The sequence below is a fragment of the Stenella coeruleoalba genome, assembly GCF_951394435.1.
Source record: "Stenella coeruleoalba genome assembly, chromosome: 18".
In the NCBI taxonomy this organism is placed as follows: Eukaryota; Metazoa; Chordata; class Mammalia; order Artiodactyla; family Delphinidae; genus Stenella; species Stenella coeruleoalba.
In genome coordinates, this window is record NC_137164.1 from 74,274,629 (window position 1) to 74,293,254 (window position 18,626).

At 42.2% G+C, this 18,626-nt stretch overlaps 1 protein-coding gene across 4 annotated transcripts in view; it reads left to right on the forward strand.

Annotated features, from left to right (window-relative positions):
• Positions 1-18,626, forward strand: part of MYO16 (myosin XVI) — a 641,507-nt gene that overhangs the window by 110,668 nt on the left and 512,213 nt on the right. Inside the window, exon 1 of one of the 4 annotated variants that reach the window (XM_079902785.1) lies at positions 2,357-2,859. The exons of 2 other annotated variants lie outside the window; for them this stretch is intronic. The gene's annotated coding sequence lies outside the window, so the exon portion shown is untranslated. Of the gene's footprint in view, positions 1-2,356; positions 2,860-18,626 lie in introns of those variants that run through there. One more of the 4 variants, XM_079902783.1, reaches the window with a different exon arrangement.

The window sequence follows — 18,626 nt, forward strand, 5'->3', positions numbered from 1 at the left end:
AAGCTCTCCCATTTCTCCTCAACACAAATAGCTTCCTGGGGGCTCCACCCTCATGACCTCATCACCTCCCAAAGGCCCCTCCTCCGAACACCGTCACTTTGGGGGTTAGGATGTCAACAGATGAATTTCGGGGGCACACAAACAGTTCATAGCAAATAAATAGAGAAACTGGACTTTCATACAAATTGGCGAAGCAGGAATTATAACTGTGCATTGATTTAAAAATGATGCTGTTTGCCAATAATATGAAAATTTCCTTTTGCTGTCGCATACTTTTAGGGACATAACTTTAATCTAGACATGTTGTTTTACAGGAAATGAATATCTCTGTTTCCCCAAAATGTTAAGAATTGGCAAATTTCCATTTTTAAGTTTCCAGTTCATTTGACAAAGGTATGTAAGAGGCACAGTGGATTATATGAGTGTAATAAAATACAAAGAATTCACCGCACACACTTTTCCATAAGATGAAGCAAATTATTTATGTTCTGAAAAGTGACAAAAACTTATTAGGATGTGAAAGTAGCTGTGTCGGGGCTTCTGTCTAAGGCAATCCTCTTTCACTACCATGTACCTCCTGGGGTTGCAAAGCTGGATAATGCCCGCTTCTGTGCTAGCAAAAGAATTGCTATTTCTAGAATCGGATGTTTCCCTGTAAACACAGTGCTTGCCAATGGTAAACCAGAGTTTATATCTCACTTTAAAGGGAAAAATTACCTCTGGGAAGTGAACCAATATTGGCATTCTTAATAATATATTGCCTATATGCTTGGCTAGGAAAATCATTTTTTAAAACCTTAACAAAGTCAGTTGTGTATCTGAAGCCACTGTTATGACTACATGATGTAGAATGTGATGGGAATGGCTAGAATACAAATGTGATCTTGTTTACGATTTATGGGTTTTTATGTACATATTTTTCTTTTAGTTTCTTATAACTATAAGCTGCTAATGTAGAAACAGATATATGATAGGTACAAACATATAGCCTATATTTGAGAACTGTAAGGGTGGGTGTTGGCCGTACAGAGCATAAACGCTCATGCTGAATCCACGTTAGTATTTTAATAGGCCCCTCTTATTTGATGTGTATAGAGTGTAAGTGCTAGTTACCAGAGCTAACTTTTGGTAGGTTAGCTCTGGGGAAGGTTCTTCTACTATACAAATTTTACCATATGGAGAGAAATGGAATGGTTTCACATATTATACAACACAATAAACATAGAAATAGGGAACGGTCCTCACAGCCCACTTCTGTTTCTTGGTGCCAATGCATAAAAGGACAAGAAAACAATTAGGTGCTGAAATATCTTACTTTCAATTCATATTCATTCTTACTAGTCTATGTTATTCTTAGTACTGTTGTTAAAGTGCTTTGACAAATTCAATGATTTTGTAAATTATTTTTATAAGAATTAAACCTGACTTGGGCCTCTAATCTCGTCACATTACACAGGGAACGCATCTCCAGATACTCATGTAGTTACAAGATAAATGAATTCATTTCATTGATCCAATCTTGAAATTCAAAAACTGTATCTCAAATAACAGAAAAATATGAAATACGAGTGAAAATTAAATTGGTGTCTCAGAATCATTATTTAGTCCTTTCCTGAACATGCAGTGGGATAATGTCATTTAAGAATGAAACTTACATTCCATGCAGAGCTCTCTAGGTCTTCTATTCTTTATATACCCATGTATATGATTTATGCAAATATATCCAATAACTAATGATGAACACGGTTACGGTCTCATTGGAATAAACAGTTCTTGAGTATGTGTTATACACAAGACCCTCTGCTATTATGTATTATTATGTATCTGTACATATGTTTTCATACACATCTGTACATATGCATATATATCTGTATATCTATGTATGCACATATATATATATCTGTGTACATATATCACATTAACCCTAGAATATAGAATATAGCGCTCACGGCAAAATGTGGGCAGTGAAACATGTTTACAGAACCAACCAAAAACAAGATTTGGGGGAGTGGGGAGGGAAGCTTTCTATTTTGTCATGAAACTACACCTGAGAGCAGCTGCCTGGAGAAAGCCTTTTCCTTGCACGTGCTCGTCGTCCCGCGCTGCAGTTCGTATTTTGGAGCAGATTTCAGGAGAATCTCAGAGGCTCTCAAATACCAGAGGGGGAAGGACTGTTATGGCCTTTGTATCTTTAAAAAGGGTCACTCATCTCCTCTGGTAACAACTGCCACAGTCCCCGAGGTGGCCTTTGTTTCGATTGGACTGCCCAAGGGGGATGCCCGCGCCAGGTCGCGGCTCTGGGCCACTGCGCAGGGGACCCGCGTCCGGGCCACCCCCTTCCCCTCCTGCTGCCTCGCTTCTTGGAAAGTCCGGACGGAAAAGTTTGCAGAGTGAGCCCCATTCTTACATTCGCAGCCAAGCGAGAGGCGGGAGAGCCCGAAGGGGAGGATCGGAGGGGCTGGGAGAGGAGAGAGAGGCGCGGCCTCAGCGCGCGAGAGCGTGGGAAGGAGGCGGCCGCCCTGGAGGGGCCGCCGGGCGGTCGCAGAGGGAGGCGTGAGAGACGCGCAGCGCGACGGCGGGCGGAGCGGCGCCCCCGGGAGCCCGAGCGCAGCCCGTGGCCGACGGGCGCGCGGGGAGGGGCGAGCGTGGCCGCGGACGCCGTGTTCCGACCGCTACGCCGGCCCCGCCGACCGGGCGGAGAGCAGTGGTCACTGGCCCCGCCGGCCGGACTGCGCGCACCGCGCCCGCCCCGAGCGCGCCGCAGCCCCGGGCGCAGGGGACCCGCGCACCGCGCACCCTCGCGGGGCGCCCAGGAGCCGAGCCGCGGGGTCGCGGCTCCGGCGGACCCTTCTCCAGCAGGTAAGGGCGGCGGCAGGCGCCGTGCGTGGTCGCCGGCGCGGGGCCCTTGGCTCGGCAGCCTGGCCTCCGGGTCCGGAGGTCGGCGGGGCGACTCCAGGAGGGTGCGGGCTGCTGGCACCTGCGTCGCCGGGTCCCCAGCCGGAGTCCCAGGGCGGAGCGGGGGGCGTGGAGAGGAGGCTGGCGGTCGGTGTGTGGCCGCGGGCTGAGGGAAGAAACCCTCTGAACTCTGGACCCAGCCCCGGAAAGGACGAGGACCTGGCAGTTGAGAGGGGCTGGAAGCCTCTCGTTGCCGCGGGAGATGGGAGGGGCGGCGCGGTCCCCTACACGGCCACTCCTGGGGGGCGGCGGGGGTTCGTCCTCTTTCTCTTTTTCTTCGGGGACGAAAAAAGAGCGACTACTTCAGAGAACAAAGATGTGGGAGTGAAAGAGGGCCCCCAGGCTGTCGCCTCTTCCACTGATCTACTGACCCCTGGCCGCGACCCCCGCGGGACAGTGTCAGCTCCATTGTCTTAGAGGCCCGGCGGCGACAGGGGGGCCAAGTCGGCGGGTGGCGCGGTACCCGCCCCGGGCTCTCGGTCGTGGGTCCTGCTTCTCCCAACGCTCCCGCCCCATCTTCCCTGGCTGGGGGAAACCAACGCGGTCTGTGAAAGCGCTGGGTTTAATTGGTCCCTGGTATACCCCCGAAAGGTGATGGAGATGATTTTCATCAAGTTCTCTTAGCGTTTCTGTCGTTTCTCGAAAAGCTGTAGCTACTCACTCGTGGCTCAGACCTCTGTTTGGGGGGAATGACCCAAGGGCATTTAAATTGGGTGTTCAGCGTTTGCCACTCTGAAGAATTGTTTAGGCATTGGGGGAGGAGGGGTTGTCTTTTGCTCAGCAGGGCCAGGAAAACTTAGCTGCTGTGAATTCGCCAGAGCAGTCAATGGGCAGAAAGGCAGGCGCGCAGGGCGGTCTTTATCCTCCCAAGTGCAAACTCTCCGGGAACCGCTGATCCTCCCGGAGTGGTGGCTTTCTTTGAGAAGCTCGTGAGATGTCTGGAATCTCTGCTCAGGTGAAAGTGAGAATGTCTCGCACATGTTTGCCTTCGGTTCTTGGGGGGTATTTATGAAGTCGCTACACTCCATCCACGAATTTCCTAGTGATGGCCTTAGAATCAAGAGGAAGAACAAGAGACTCCAAAGTTGTCCGTGAGATCCTGAAAGCAAAGCCATTGAGACTGGGAAGGGAGCAACCACAGACCCACCTACCTCTTTATGGGATTACTGCATAGCGGCCAGAATAAATTAAATTTCGCTTTGGATATGTTTAAAGGCTTTGAAGGTAGTTTGTCATCCTTGGGTTAAGGGTCCTCCAGGACATGTCTATTGGTCTGTGTGAAGTTGTTTATTAAAATTATACAAGCATATGCGACATGTACTTAATCACGTGATCAACCTGTGTGCGCATGTGAGGTTAGAGTTGACGGACTTTTGGGAAACGAGAATGTATGCCATTGCTTTAAAGACGGTACTGATATGCCCTAGGGATATATTACTTGCTATAAAAACCATTCGGAGTGTGATATTTATTTATTAAAGGAAAAATAAGCTTAATCAGTACGATTTTCTCTAAAGGGCATAATAGTATGGTTGAACTTATCTGTGTCCTGTGAAAATTGGGGGAGTGAAATGATTTGTTTAGTACACACTAAAATAGCTAAAGTATTTTTTAAATTGAAGTATAGTTGGTTTACAATGTTGTGTTAGTTTCAGGTGTATAGCACAGTGATTCAGTTTATATATATATAGATAGATAGATAGATAGATAGATAGATAGATTCTTTTCCCTTAAAGCTTATTATAAAATATTGAATATAGTTCCCTGTGCTATATAGTAGGTCCTTCTTGTTGGATATCTATTTTATAGATAGTAGTGTGTATATGTTAATCTGAAATAGCTAGTTTGTTTTGCATGTGCAGTTAATACTTTAAAGATTTGTTTCCTCTGGTCTGAGAATGCTTGAAGATAACAGCTCCAGTAGCCACTGGGCCGGGCCATTAACGTGATCTATGGGTAAGTCAGCACTCCCGCAGATAAAGGAGAGTGTCCACTGACTATAAGCCCACTGCAGAGTATGAATGTTCTTGAGGGAGATTGAACAAAAATAGAAACCTTTCCTCCTCCTTAAGAAATCAAGCAATGAAATCTGTTGAGTAAAACCGTAACACCTATAGTGCATATGTACGTACGTGACTTGCAGATCATTAAATTTGTTAAAACATTGGCATACCTGACAAAAGATATTGCAATAGAACTGGGATATTTGAGTATGATGTTTCTTTGAATTTGAGCCTGTAGTTAGCTCAGCACCTCAAGCGTATCTGCCCCTTTGGGGTCTTATCATCAGGGCAAATCGTGGCCATTGACAGCTCATGTTTATAGAATGAGAAAACACCGGGTGAGAAGGAACTTGTAAGATGACCTGCTCAAGCCCCAGTACTACAAATGAAAAACAGGAGGCCCAGAGGACTTGGGTCATTTTGTTCAAGATCACAGAACTCGATCTTGGCAAGGTTACTAGGCTTTGCTCTTTCCACCGAACAGGAGAGTCCGTCAGGTGGGAAGGTAGGGCGTTTGTAGATGGTAAGTGTTTATATCAGTGATCTCCCTCTCCTCTCCTCACTCCTTTGCCATGTGTTTCTCTTTCTGCCAACCCTTCTTCTGGCCACTCCTTTGTTCTATATTTTTCTCTGTACTAGGAATAACACACTCTTCTGTAGGAATTCCAGAGAGCAAAGAGTGAGCATGTCAAAAGAATAGGAAACCTTTAAATGAAAATTATTTATTTAGATTAAAAAGGCACACAGTTTACCCATGTGGGCCAGAAACAAAGATAAACACAAAATCCAAGTGGTAAAATAGGGCAGTTTTCTCCTGAAATGCATGGAGGTGAGGAAGCAGTCATAGGAAGTAAAGTGTCTTCTCCCTTAGAAACTGAGATACTCGTGGTAATAACAGCTGATGGTTTTGTAGGAAGCTTTTCCGCGGAAGATCTCCCTGGATCCTCACAACTGCCCCTGGAAGGATGCGCGGTGGGCGTGGTCATTGATTCTGCATTTCCTATTGCAGATCTCTGAATAGCGTTCCTTGTCCGTTGTAGGGTGACCCCAGGCAAAATTGGATGCTCTTCCAGAGCTCACCTACAGGTGGGCAATTATGATGTAAGTTTGCCTTTCTCAGCTCTGTTTTCACCTTCCTGTCCCAATCGCGGGCCTGGGATGTGGTCCTCAATAAGAATTCAGTCAGTGCCTTTAGAGTATACTGAACGGGTGAGTTTATTTAACCTGGGTGTTTATACTCAGCTGCCTTCTTGAAGCGTGGACTTTTTTCAAAGTCAGTGATTTTTAGAGGAAGTAAAGTGGTAAATGCTTATTAACAGTTTTGTTGTGATGTCTCCTGAGAATGAGCGGCCTTTCGCGTACACAGTAACTTGACTTAGGAAGGCAGGTCATGGACCCCTAGGGACTAGGGTGACGTGCTAACTCTGGATCCCCCAGAGGTGCCTGTAAGAGTGGACTCCTTAGCCAGCCTCAGACCTGCAGAATCTGAGTCTGGGGTGGGACGTAGGGCTCTGCCCACCAGCCCCGAGGCATTTCCATGCCGACTGCCTTTGCCAGCCACGGCACAGTGGTCATTCAGGAGTTCACACGGAGTCTCCTCGACCTGCTAGAGCCACCTCTTCCTTGCCTTCTATAGAAATCTGCAAAGATTTTCTTACTTGGTTTCTTTCATGTTTGATCATAGTGACTGGGAAGACTTGCCAATAAACCAGGCTATTTGTTTAAGGAAGTTTAGATTCACATTATCTGGTTGTAGCCAAAAGTGTGCATAAAAAAATATTGGTATTTTTGAAGAGATTATGAACTGTGGATGACAGGATCTTATCAACCGATTTAGTTTAGGTCTTACACAGGATTACAATACTTTATGGACAATCGTGTTAAAAAGAACTCTTCTAAATAGCCTGGTCTTTATAATTTCTGCAACGTGTTTATTTCTGTGGATGTGGAAGAAACTGGGGCTGAGTGTCGGCACCACTCCACCCCATTAGAGTTCATCCCTCCACCCTTTGCCGTTCAGCTTCGATACAGGAGATGCTGCCGAACCTGTGCCCCCGCTTCTGTCCCGCGCAGTGGCCAGCATTGGACAGCCGAGTCTCACCTTTCGCTGCCCCTGGTTCCTCCGTGTCTCCTTCCCTGGCTCTGCTTTCCTTGTCCATCTCCTCATGACGGTTCCTTCACGCTCTCCCTTTGGACCTTTGCTTCTCCTACTTTCCATGTTGCATGAGGTTTCTCCTCCATTCTCTATGTGCGTGTGGCCGACCTCCAGACCTGCAGCCCCGATCCCGACTTCTCTTTGTGACACAGGTCTGCCTGCAGGACACCTTACCCGGATGTCCCATCCTTCCTGGGTGTTCTACGCCACATCTGACTTCACGTGTCCACCCTGGAGTCCACAGTCTCGCTTACTGTCTCCATGCCCGCCTCTGTGATTCCTGGGTTTTCTTTCCAGCCCCAGTGGTGGAAGCACCGTCCACAGTCTCCTCATTTATTCGCTCTTCCCTTTCCCTCCCCCAGCTTCCCACATCAGTCCTCAAGTCTTTGCAATCTATCTTGTAAGTGTTGCTGAGATGAACCTTCTCCATTCTGACCTTTTATGACCTTTTAGCCGGGGCTTCGTCATGCCCCGCCAGGGCTAGGGATCAGTTTCTAATTCATCTTCCTGCTCTAGCCTGTCCCCTCACATCCAGTCTTACAGATGCCGGGGTGGTTTACCATAAATGTGAGTTTGGCCCTGAGACCTCCTGCTGAAAAGACCTCAGTGATTTCCTGTCACCCACCCTGCGGTGCGTGTGCTCCTCCGCACGACCTACATCATCCTTCATGACTCCATCCTGCCCACCCTCCAGCCTCCTCTCAACTCTCCTGACTCACGTCCCCTACCGGGACCGCACCGAGCTGCCTGTAATCCTCCACGTGGAACTTAGCATTTCTTAATGCACAGACTTTATTCATGCTGGGAACGCGCTGCTTCTCTCTTTGCTCAGCTGGAGTCAAATCCAGAACATCTTCCCCCAGAAATTCCCGCCGGAGATGTCCCTCTTTTGACCTCTCCTTAGGCACATCTTGTGCTAAAGTAATAGGGAAGAACCTTTTGTATTCTGTTACAAGTTCATTACTAAAGGGATGTTGCCTGTAAGCTTAAATTCTACCTACTGGCCCGTCTCCGGGGACCCTGTCTCCCAGGTAATGAGCGTTAAGCTAAGATACCTCTGTTTGGCTCGCAGGAGACATCCTGACCAAGCTCACCCGTGAATGGCTGCAGGCAGGAAGAAATGAACACATCGCCTCCAAAGACTGATCAGGAAATGTTTGACTCTACTCCCTCCCCTTTTAGTATAAGAGAAGCCTGAATTCTATCTCAGGCAAAATGGTTCTTTGGGACACCAGTTCACCATCTTCTCTGTCGGCTGGCTTTCCGAATGAAGTTGGTATTCCTTGCCCCGGCAACTCATCTCTCGATTTGTTGGCCTGTCCTGTGGCGAGCAGTAGGAACTTGGACTTGGTAACACTAACTCTTAGTGCTACCCACTCTGGCTGAATGTCTGACTTACAGCTGCGCTGTGATTTAGACTTCCTTATTCATCTCTGTGTAAGTGTCTAGATTTTGTGGATGTTATGTGAATGGGTATAAGCACTGCACGTGGCAGAAGGCAAGCTGCCTAAAAACGCCCTTTGGAGATTCCAGCTCCCACAGCGCCCAAGCTCTGATCACGTGGACCCTCATCCCACTTTTTTTTTTTATCCCACTTTTTACTACAGCTCTCCTCTCTCCCATCACCCCACATCCCATTGATCTCTCTGACTCTCTGTCTCCTTCACCCTCCCATGAAAATCATCTGCTCATTTTACAGATAAATCAGAAAAGAAAACCCAGAGAGACTGAGTAATTTATTCAGAGTTGTACCGCTGGCTTGTGGGAGATCAAGTTGTATAGAAGTTTAATTATTAAACCTTGTGCTCTTATCAGTCAGCAAAAATCCAGGTTCTTTCTCCGTAAGAGAAAAAAAATTTTTTTTTCCTCTTTAACAAGTGCCTTATAGGAAACCATCACAGCCAGGGGCAACAAACTGTAGCCCAAGGGCCAAATATAACTTGTGTCCTGCTTGTGTCCAGCCTGTAAGCTGGACACACTGTTTATGTTTTAAAGGATAGTAAAAACAAATAAACAAAAAACAATAAGCCAACAAAGGATGATGTGTGACCTACTGAGACCCTATGGCCCTTGTAGCCTACAATATTTACCATCTTGCCCTTTGCAGAAAATCTTTGCAGTGTCTGTTCTAGAGGAACAATGGGACCTGAAGTGTAATTAGTCAAATTTATATGGAAACTGACTTTGGTAAATCATTGTAATACCAGGAAAAACCAGACACATTAAGATAAGTTGGTTTACTGAATTTTAAGAAGAAAAAATGAAGGCATAGCCCATACCTTATTCAGATGGTTGAGCTCGTGTATTTATTTCTTCAGCTTTTGATGCTTCTCACTTATCCATGAGTAACTACCATGATAGGCATCACTAGTATTAAGTAACGTTGCTAAATCAGATAAGTCCTCATAAGAATCACTGTGGGCATTTTTGGTTAAAAAATATGATTGTAGGTATGGATAAGGGTGAGTTTGATGTTCAAATTCTTATAAGCGGAATTGAATTATACATAAAAAGTAGGCATGTGAATATCCCTTTTTCTATAAATAAAGTGTTGAACGCATTCTTTTTCATTTTATTACTGGAATTAAAAATAAGCTTGGGAGGTTAAAGCCTCTAGCCTGTGGCACTGTGTGCTTTTAATGAACACATTTGAAATATTAAATAATCCCTTTATGAATGATAAAGTCCTATTCAGACTTACTCATTTTCTTTCTAATTTAGATTCTTGATTATAAGCAGCTCAGTAATATGTGATTGGGAGTCCCTGGGTAGAAATCATTTCATGAACTCCCAAATCTTCTTTTAAAAAGTGTATTAATATGCCTTTTATCTTTATAATTTGGAACAGCAAGTCATTCGCTTTACATTTATTTCAGTGATTTAAAACTAAATGCAAAAGCAAGACCAAAGAACTTTGACATAAGGAAGAAAGAAATTCAGTTGAACAGAGTACTGTGAAATATTTCATATGGTTTTAGGTTGCTATTTTCACTTTATAGCATGTAGAAAGGAATAACAGTTTTCAGAGTGGACCTGAGATACATGATTTCTCAGGAAGGGGTTTGCTGAAGCTATAGATACATGACAGTTCAAATAAGGATGGTAAGTAGAGTTTTTCTAATATAGGGAGTAACGGAGGCATTGAGGCACGAAATCACAATGTAGTATAAATGGTCAGTGAGAGGGTGAATTTGAGGTGAACAAGCATGTGTTGGAATTCCAGTTCTACTTCTGCTTCTCTGGGACCATGTATACATGTGAAAACCCTTTTTAGGCCTCATCTGTGAAATGGGATGAGCAAAGCACCCGCATTGTAGGGTTAAACGTGGGATTAAATTAGATAAAAATGTCAGTATCTCCTTAGCTCAGGGCTTATCACCAAGCAGGACTTTGTGAACTGCAGGTGCTGTTAGCCTGCTGTAGAGAAGACTTTAACATATTAAGACTTCTGCGGAAAGTTTCATTCTGTGAAAGTCTAGGTTACTTAAAAAAGTTTGAGTTGCCTTCTAACAAGCTTATTGTTGCAAAATCTAAGTAATGAGAGGAAGTGCTATGGTGGATTTGATTATGATTAATAAATAAGAACTTGTTGGTGACAGAGATAATTTTACTTCTTCCTTTTCAATTTGGATGGCTTTGATTTCTTTTTCTTGCCTAATTGCTCTGGCTAGGACCTTCAGTACTATGTTGGATAGAAGTGATAGGAATAGACATTCTTGCCTTCTTCCTGATCTTAGAGGAAAAACTTTCAGTTTTTTCACCATTGAGTATGATGTTAGCTGTGGGCTTCTCATATATGGCTTTTTATGTTGAGGTAACTTCCTTCTGTTCCTAGTCTGTTGAGCATTTTTACCATGAATGGCTGTTGACTTTTGTCAAGCGCTTTTTCTGTGTCATTTGAGATGACCGTGTGAATTTTATCCTTTGTTTTGTTAATGTAGTTATTATATTAATTCACTTTAATGTATTGAAACATCTTTGCATCTGAGGAGTAAATCCCATTTATGCGATGGTTTATTATACTTTTAATGTGTTGTTGAATTCAGTTTGCTGGTATTTTGTTGAGGATTTTTACATCAATATTTGTCATGGATATTGGTCTGCAGTTTTCTTTTTTTTGTAGTGTTTTTGGCTTGGTATAAGGGTAACACTGGCTTCATAAAATGTTCCTTCCTCTTCAACTTTTTGGAAGCATTTGAGAAGGATTGGCATTAATTCTTCTTTAAATGTTTGGTGGAATTCTCCAGTGAAGCCATCTGGTCCTGGGATTTTCTTTGTTTGGAGGCTTTTGATTACTAATTCAATCTCCTTACTAGGTAGAGGTCTGCTCAAATGCTTTGTTTCTGTATGATTCAGTATTGGCATGTTGTATATTTTAGAAATTTATTCATTTCTACTAGGTTATCCAACATTGGCATGTAACTGTTCATAGTAGTCTCTCATACTCCATTTAATTTCTGTGACATTAATTGCAAGACCTCCTCTTTCATTTCACATTTATGTATTTGAGTTTTCTGTTTGTTCTTAGTCTAGCTAAAGGTTTGTCAATTTTATTGATCGTTTCAAAAAACAACTCTTTTTTTCCATAAATTTTTATTTATTTATTTATTTTTGACTGCGTTGGGTCTTTGTTGCTGCGCACAGGCCTGCTCTCTAGTTGCGGTGAGCGGGGGCCACTCTTCGCTGCAGCGCGTGGGCTTCTCACTGTGGTGGCCTCTCTTGTTGTGGAGCACAGGCTCTAGGCATGTGGGCTTCAGTAGTTGTGGCACGTGGGCTCAGTAGTTATGGCTCGCGGGCTCTAGAGGGTAGCTGTGGCACACGGGCTTAGTTGCTCCACAGCATGTGGGATCTTCCTGGACCAGGGATTGAACCCATGTCCCCTGCATTGGCAGGTGGATTTCTAACCACTGCGCCACCAGAGAAGTCCCCAAAAAACAACTCTTGGTTTCATTAATCCTCTTTTTTTCCCATTCTCTATTTCATTTATTTCTGCTCTAATCTTTATTATTTCCTTCCTTCTGCTAATTTTTGGCTCAGTTTGTGCTTTTCTTTCACCTTAGTTCCTTGATGTGTAAAGTTATGTTGTTGATTTAAGATCTTTCTTCTTTTTGAATGTAGGTGTTTACTGCTATAAACTTTTCTCTTGGTACTGACTTAATGCATCCCATAGCTTTGGTATGTTGTGTTTTTGCCTTTGTTTGTCTCAAGGTATTTTCTAATTTCCTTTGTGATGTTTCCTTTGACCCACTGGTATTTCAAGTGTATGTTGTTCAATTTCCACATATTTGTTAATATTCCAGTTATTCCTCTGATATTGATTTTTTAGTTTCATTCTGTTTTGGTCAGAAAAGACAATTGGTATGATTTCCATCTTCTTACATTTGTAAGACTTGTTTTGTGGTCTAACATGTTCTAATATGTGATCTGTTCTGGAGAATGTTCTGTGTGTACTTGAGAAAAATGTGTGTGCTGCTCTTGCTGGGTGGAGTGTTCTGTATATGCCTGTTAGGATGTATTGGTCTATAATGTTCAAGTGCTCTCTTTCCTTGTTGGTCTTCTGTCTGGTTGTTCTAGCCATTATTGAAAGTGGGGGGGATATATTAGTCAAGGTTATCCGAAGAAACTGAACCAATGGGATAGAAAAGGAGATTTTTTTTTACTAGGAATTGTCTCATGCAATTTGCAGGCCGAAGAGTCCCATGATACACCGTCTGCAAATTGAAGGGCCAGGAAAGCTGGAGGTGTAATTCGTTCTTAGTCTGCAAGCGTGAGAACTAGGTGAGCAGATGGTGTAAATCTCAGTCCAAGGGCAAGAGGAGATAAGATGAGATATTTCAGCTCAAACAGGTATGTAGGAATAAGGGATGAATTCCTTCTTCCTCTGCCTTTGGTTCTATTCAGGTTCTCAAGGGATTGGATGGTGCCCACCCACCCTGGGGAGGCCATCTACTTAGTACTGAGTCTACCAAGTAAAATGCTAATCCTATCTGGAAGGAGCTTCACAGACATACCCAGAAACAATGTTTAATCTGGGAACCCCATGGCCCCCTCAAATTGACACGTAAAATTAACCATCACACAGATATTGAAATCTCCTGCTACTTTGGGGTCACTCTTTTTCATGAAATCCTGTCAAAGTTTGCTTCTTATTCTGTCAAAGCCAGTGTCTCTGTGGGTGAATAAGGGCTGAGGCTTCTTGCTAATGTCACTGTCTTTCTAATGTCACTGTATAGACTGGAGTTTAGTTTGATTTTAACAGGGCATCCGGAAAACTTTCTTGTGTTTGACAGAAGGCATCATTGCCCTGATCGACTGTGGCCCATATCTGTGAACAGGGGAACATGGTGAGGTAAGGGAGGTTGAACTGAGCCAGGTTGCCTGCAGAGCAAAATAGTTAATTGACTAGTGTCAGCTTTGGGCAATCAGAGATCAACTTTAATGAGACATAGTTGGAGAGATCTGATAATTATAGGAAAGATTCTAAGTAGAGGATTGATCAAGGTCAGATCATTAAGGAATAGGAGACGGAAACGGAAATGGAATCCCAGACAAACATCACTCATAAGACACACGTACAACCTGAAAAGAGCAGAAGTCACACTAATGCAGAAACCAGAGACACAGGTATGTGGCTGTTAGATAAACACCGCAAAGTCGGTGTAAATCAAAAGAAGAAAATGAAATAGTTTATATTCCCTCTACTCTATGGAAATGTACTCTTTTTTTATGGGAGTATCGTTGATTAACAGTGTTGTGTTAGTTTCAGGTGTACAGCAAAGTAATTCAGTTATACATATGTATATAATATATATATATACACACACATGTATTCTTTTTCAGATTCTTTTCCATTGTAGATTATTACAAGATATTGAATATAGTTCCTTGCATTCTACAGTAGGTCCTTGTTGTTTATCTATTTTATATACAGTACTGTGTGGAAATGTACTCTTACACCTTGGTGTGTACCCCTCTGTAACGTTTTCTGCATGTATGGGTGTGTATGGTTATGTATACGTGTATGTGTGCGACATGATTGCATGTAAATCACCATTCCTTTCACTCTTTTTTTCCATTGCACAGTACTCACTTGGTTTGGGTGCAGTTAACCCAAATCAAACTCTGGAAGTAGACCATGATTGGCTTTGGTTTCTCAGCGTAATAATACTAATAACAGTGTTCCGCTTGCGCTGGTGATTTTCCAGGGTTAAGAATGTGATCCAACCAAGTGTGGCTCAGGACTTCTCTTCCATTACTGAGAGCAAGCGCCCCACCCCCACCCCCCCAATCCCAGACTCTTTCCCAGCCTCTCTCCCCCATGGACACACATTATCCCACTGTGGTCATTGTTGCTATCATGACAGAAATAGCCTATGAATAAAGCCACCGCAAGACAGAGCAGGATTTGAATGAGCTGAGAAAGGGGCTTACACCATGATCAAACAGCACCTGAAACACACCCCTCACCACATACTACCTCTGACCTAGAATATTTGTGGGTTATAAAAGAATAACCATTCTAATTAATTCTTTTAATGTAGTCTTAATATATTTTGGCAATTACAACACTGTAGAGAAAATGCATATATTAAGAGTATAACAAATTAACAAGTTTAACATACTTAACAAATTATTATAAGGTAAACTCACGTATCTAGAAATAAACTATTGTAAGCAACTCCACTACTCACTGTCCTTACTTTTATGGTATTTATTTCATTTTCTCTTCTGTAGAGTTTTATCATCTCTGCGCACCTGAACACCGTGGTTTTCTTCAGACTGATTGTGAACTTTATGTGAATGGAATCATTGATGTTTGTTGCATGAGTTGTAGGTTATTCAGTTTCACTGATGGATATAAGTCTTCTTAGGAATATACCAGAATGTATTTATCCATTCTACTGTTGCTGGGCTTTGGAGTTTTAGTTTGCAGTTTGGGTATATCATGAATGGTTAGTCCTGGCATGTCTCCTAGATGAATGGATGATATATACCTAGGAGGGAAGGGCTGAGTTATAAAAATGGATATTTCAGATGATTTAGATAAACATTTTAAACATCTTGATAGGTTGATATTTGGGGCCAAGGTTGACAAGGGAGAATTTATCAGGGAGAATTGTAAGCCTTTTTGGTGGATTCAACATATCAATGACACAAGTTCAGAATGTCAAAGACATGTCCTGACAACAGAACATTTGGAATAAATATGCGAGTGCTGGTTGTCTAATGCTCAACATATGAGCCCAGTGTCACCAGGATAAATGCAGATGTGCTATAGAAATTGAAACTAATATCTAATGTCCTAAGTAGATGCGTTCACATTCTGAGTAGTGTATTCATTGCCGGGGGTCTTATATAATTAAGGATTTGACAAGCTGGAACATGTACAGAGGAAATAAGCCAGATTGGTTAAACCTGTATAGAGCAATGGAAAAGTACATCCTGGGAAGGTTTACCCGAGAAAAGGGCAGCGAGAATGTTGTACCTTTCCTGTAGAAAAACTATTATTATACCTATTTTGTTATCTCTTGGTAGTCAACCTTGGACCAATGGAAAGGATGGAAGGAGATTGTATTAAGGCATACTCCACATGCCTCATCATTTAATGTAAATATGAGCTCTAATAAATCCAAGGAAAGGAAAAGACAATTTTCAAACATAGGGAGCTCGCTATCAAAAAAGTTTCAAACCGAAATGGGAAGAGCATCTCCCTAGAAGTTTCGATGTCCTGAATTTAGATGATGACTCTTTAAAGTCTTCTCAGTATATCTCCCTGTCAAAAGAGGCAGGAAAAATTCACAGCCCCCATCAGGGAAATCCTGGGCAACCTTAAATATCCTGCTGAAAGCATTTCTCTACAACTTGAACAGAGAGGTATTTCTTACCCCTGAATTATAGCTTCCATTTACTATGTGTAATGTGACTGAGACAGTTGCACCTGTTTTGTCTGTGAATAATTATTACTTGAAAAAGGGATAAAGTCAAAACAAAGGAAAAAGCAACCCCTAAGGATAGACACATAAAAAAAAAAGTTGTGCAAAATCGTATTCCAAAGGGAATAACCATTTATGGGACCTTCTTTAGAGCTCTGCCTTACTTACCTCAGAATCATCTTGATTGATAGAAGTAGGAATTACAGTGGAGGGGGTTCGTATTGAGAAAAAAGCATGTCGGAATCCAAGATGCTTTGGATCTTGGTGATCCGAAGGTGAATATTTTTCTAAGTCAATTTAATAGAATTACATATTTCTATCAGGTCAAAGGATGGACATGAACTTAGTGATGGGACCTCAAATTGGTGTACTTAAAACAAGAAACACTATCCCTAAGCAGTTTGGAGTAGATGCTGCTTCAAAAGTGTCAAGAAAATAGAAAGAAAAAGAAATCCTATTGCTTAAATATTTTTATATTCTCAAGATATCAGTAGCATAGTAAGTTTCTCAAATCTGCCTCAAGATCATCTTTCCAGAGGCAAGAAGTCCAGGTTTCCCACTGGTGAGCACAGAATAGTTTCATCTTGCACAGCGGATGGCTCCGGGTCAGTGGCCAATAACAATTTGTAACACATCAATAGTGCTGTAAGGAAGCCGGCTCTCTCCTCGGAATGCAACCTGCTTTATAAAGACGAAACAGGCTGGTGACTGTTCTGTGAGAAAGAAATCTATCTCCTTCCTTCCTTCCTTCCTTCCTTCCTTCCTTCCTTCCTTCCTTCCTTCCTTCCTTCCTTCCTTCCTCCCCTCCTTCCTTCCTTCCTCCCTCCCTCCCTCCCTCCCTCCCTCCCTCCCTCCCTCCCTTCCTTCCTCTCCTCCTTCTTCTTTCCAAGCTCTGGATTTAACTACACTTCATTTATTCTTGCTTGGGTAAATATACCCCATATATAAGCGAATTTATAAATGGATATCATATACAAATTTCAGCAAGGTAAAAAATAGTAAAAATAAGATTTATTTGGCCAAAATAAGCAATATGTAAACTCTTTGTCCTCCCCCCTGGCCTTTCTTTCTCCCTCTCGCACACACACATATATCAGGAAAACAAAACAAAACAAAACAACTTTTACCCAAAGGCCAAATCGTTTCTTAATAGTTAATAAAAGCTATATCATAAATGGACATTATGTAAAAATAATAATGGGAAGACCATTTCTGAGATTCAAAGAAAATGTGCTAGGGAAAGGCTCTCTTCTCTCCTCTTTCCCTTAAAAGAAGGAACAGGCAATATTGGCATCACATAAATAAACTAAAAATACAAGTTGTGAAAAATTGAGCATCTGTACATTTTAGTACAAATCTGTTTTTAATAAAGAATTTGATTTAATAAACCACATCTAAAGGAAGCCTACCTTTTGTCCTTGAGTTTGTGACTCTGGGACCATCAGTTTACAAGGTAGAACCTTACTAGAATTTTGAGAATACTCTCACTGGGGAAATAAGATAAGTGAGAATAAAGCCTTTAACATATTCATTTTCACTAGTTTTCCATTTCTCTTTCCTTCCCTCTCTTCTATCTTCCCTCTCTCCTTTCTTCCCTCTCTCCCTATCTCTGTGTGACCTGGGGCGAGTCGCTTAATATCATTGTGTGACTGTGTCCTACTTCAGAAAGTGCGTATCATAAGATCTGTCTGGTCTGCTTCAGTTTTAGTGAGAATCAAATGAAATGATGCATGTGAAAGTCATTTTCAAAACTATAACGTGCACCCTATGTACGCACCTATCTATATTTATTACTATTATATATCTCTATGAGTAAAAATATGCAGTTATAATCATAATGGATCCCTAGATCATTTTACTTGAAGAAAATATAATTTGTGTTTGTGAATAAAGATACTAGTAGACTATATCTATTATTTGGATATTCGAATTATTTTTTATATCTGCATTGTGAATTTGAGGTTCTTGTATTTTTTAAGAACCTTGCCAGTAAGCACTCATGTGGGGCAATTAATGATCTCAATGCCTTGAATTGATCAAATATGGTGCGCTGAACAGAATCAGTGTTTGTCAAAGAGAAAACTTAGCTAGTAAAAATCTATTGAGAATATGATACATTTTTACAATTCTATTAAATTGTAATATACATTGAAACTTTCCTCAGTCTCAGATACGTTTAAGTCAATAAACTTTTAACACACTCTGTGGTATGGACATGTTCAATTCATAAGCGTAGAAGACAAATTTACAATAGCCAAGACATGGCAGCAACCTAGATGTCCATCAACAGAGGAATGGATAAAGAAGACGTGGCACGTACATACGGTGGAATCCTTCTCAGCCATGAAAAAGAATGAAACGATGCCATTTGCAGCAACCTGGATGGACCCAGAGATTATCATACTAAGTGAAGTAAGTCAGACAGAAAGACAAATTTCATGTGATATCACTGATATGTGGAATCTAAAAAAAATGATACAAACGAACTGATTTACAAAACAGAAATAGACCCAGAGAAAACATAGAAAACAAACTTATGGTTCCAAAGGGGAAAGGTTGGGGGGGGGAGGAATCAATTGG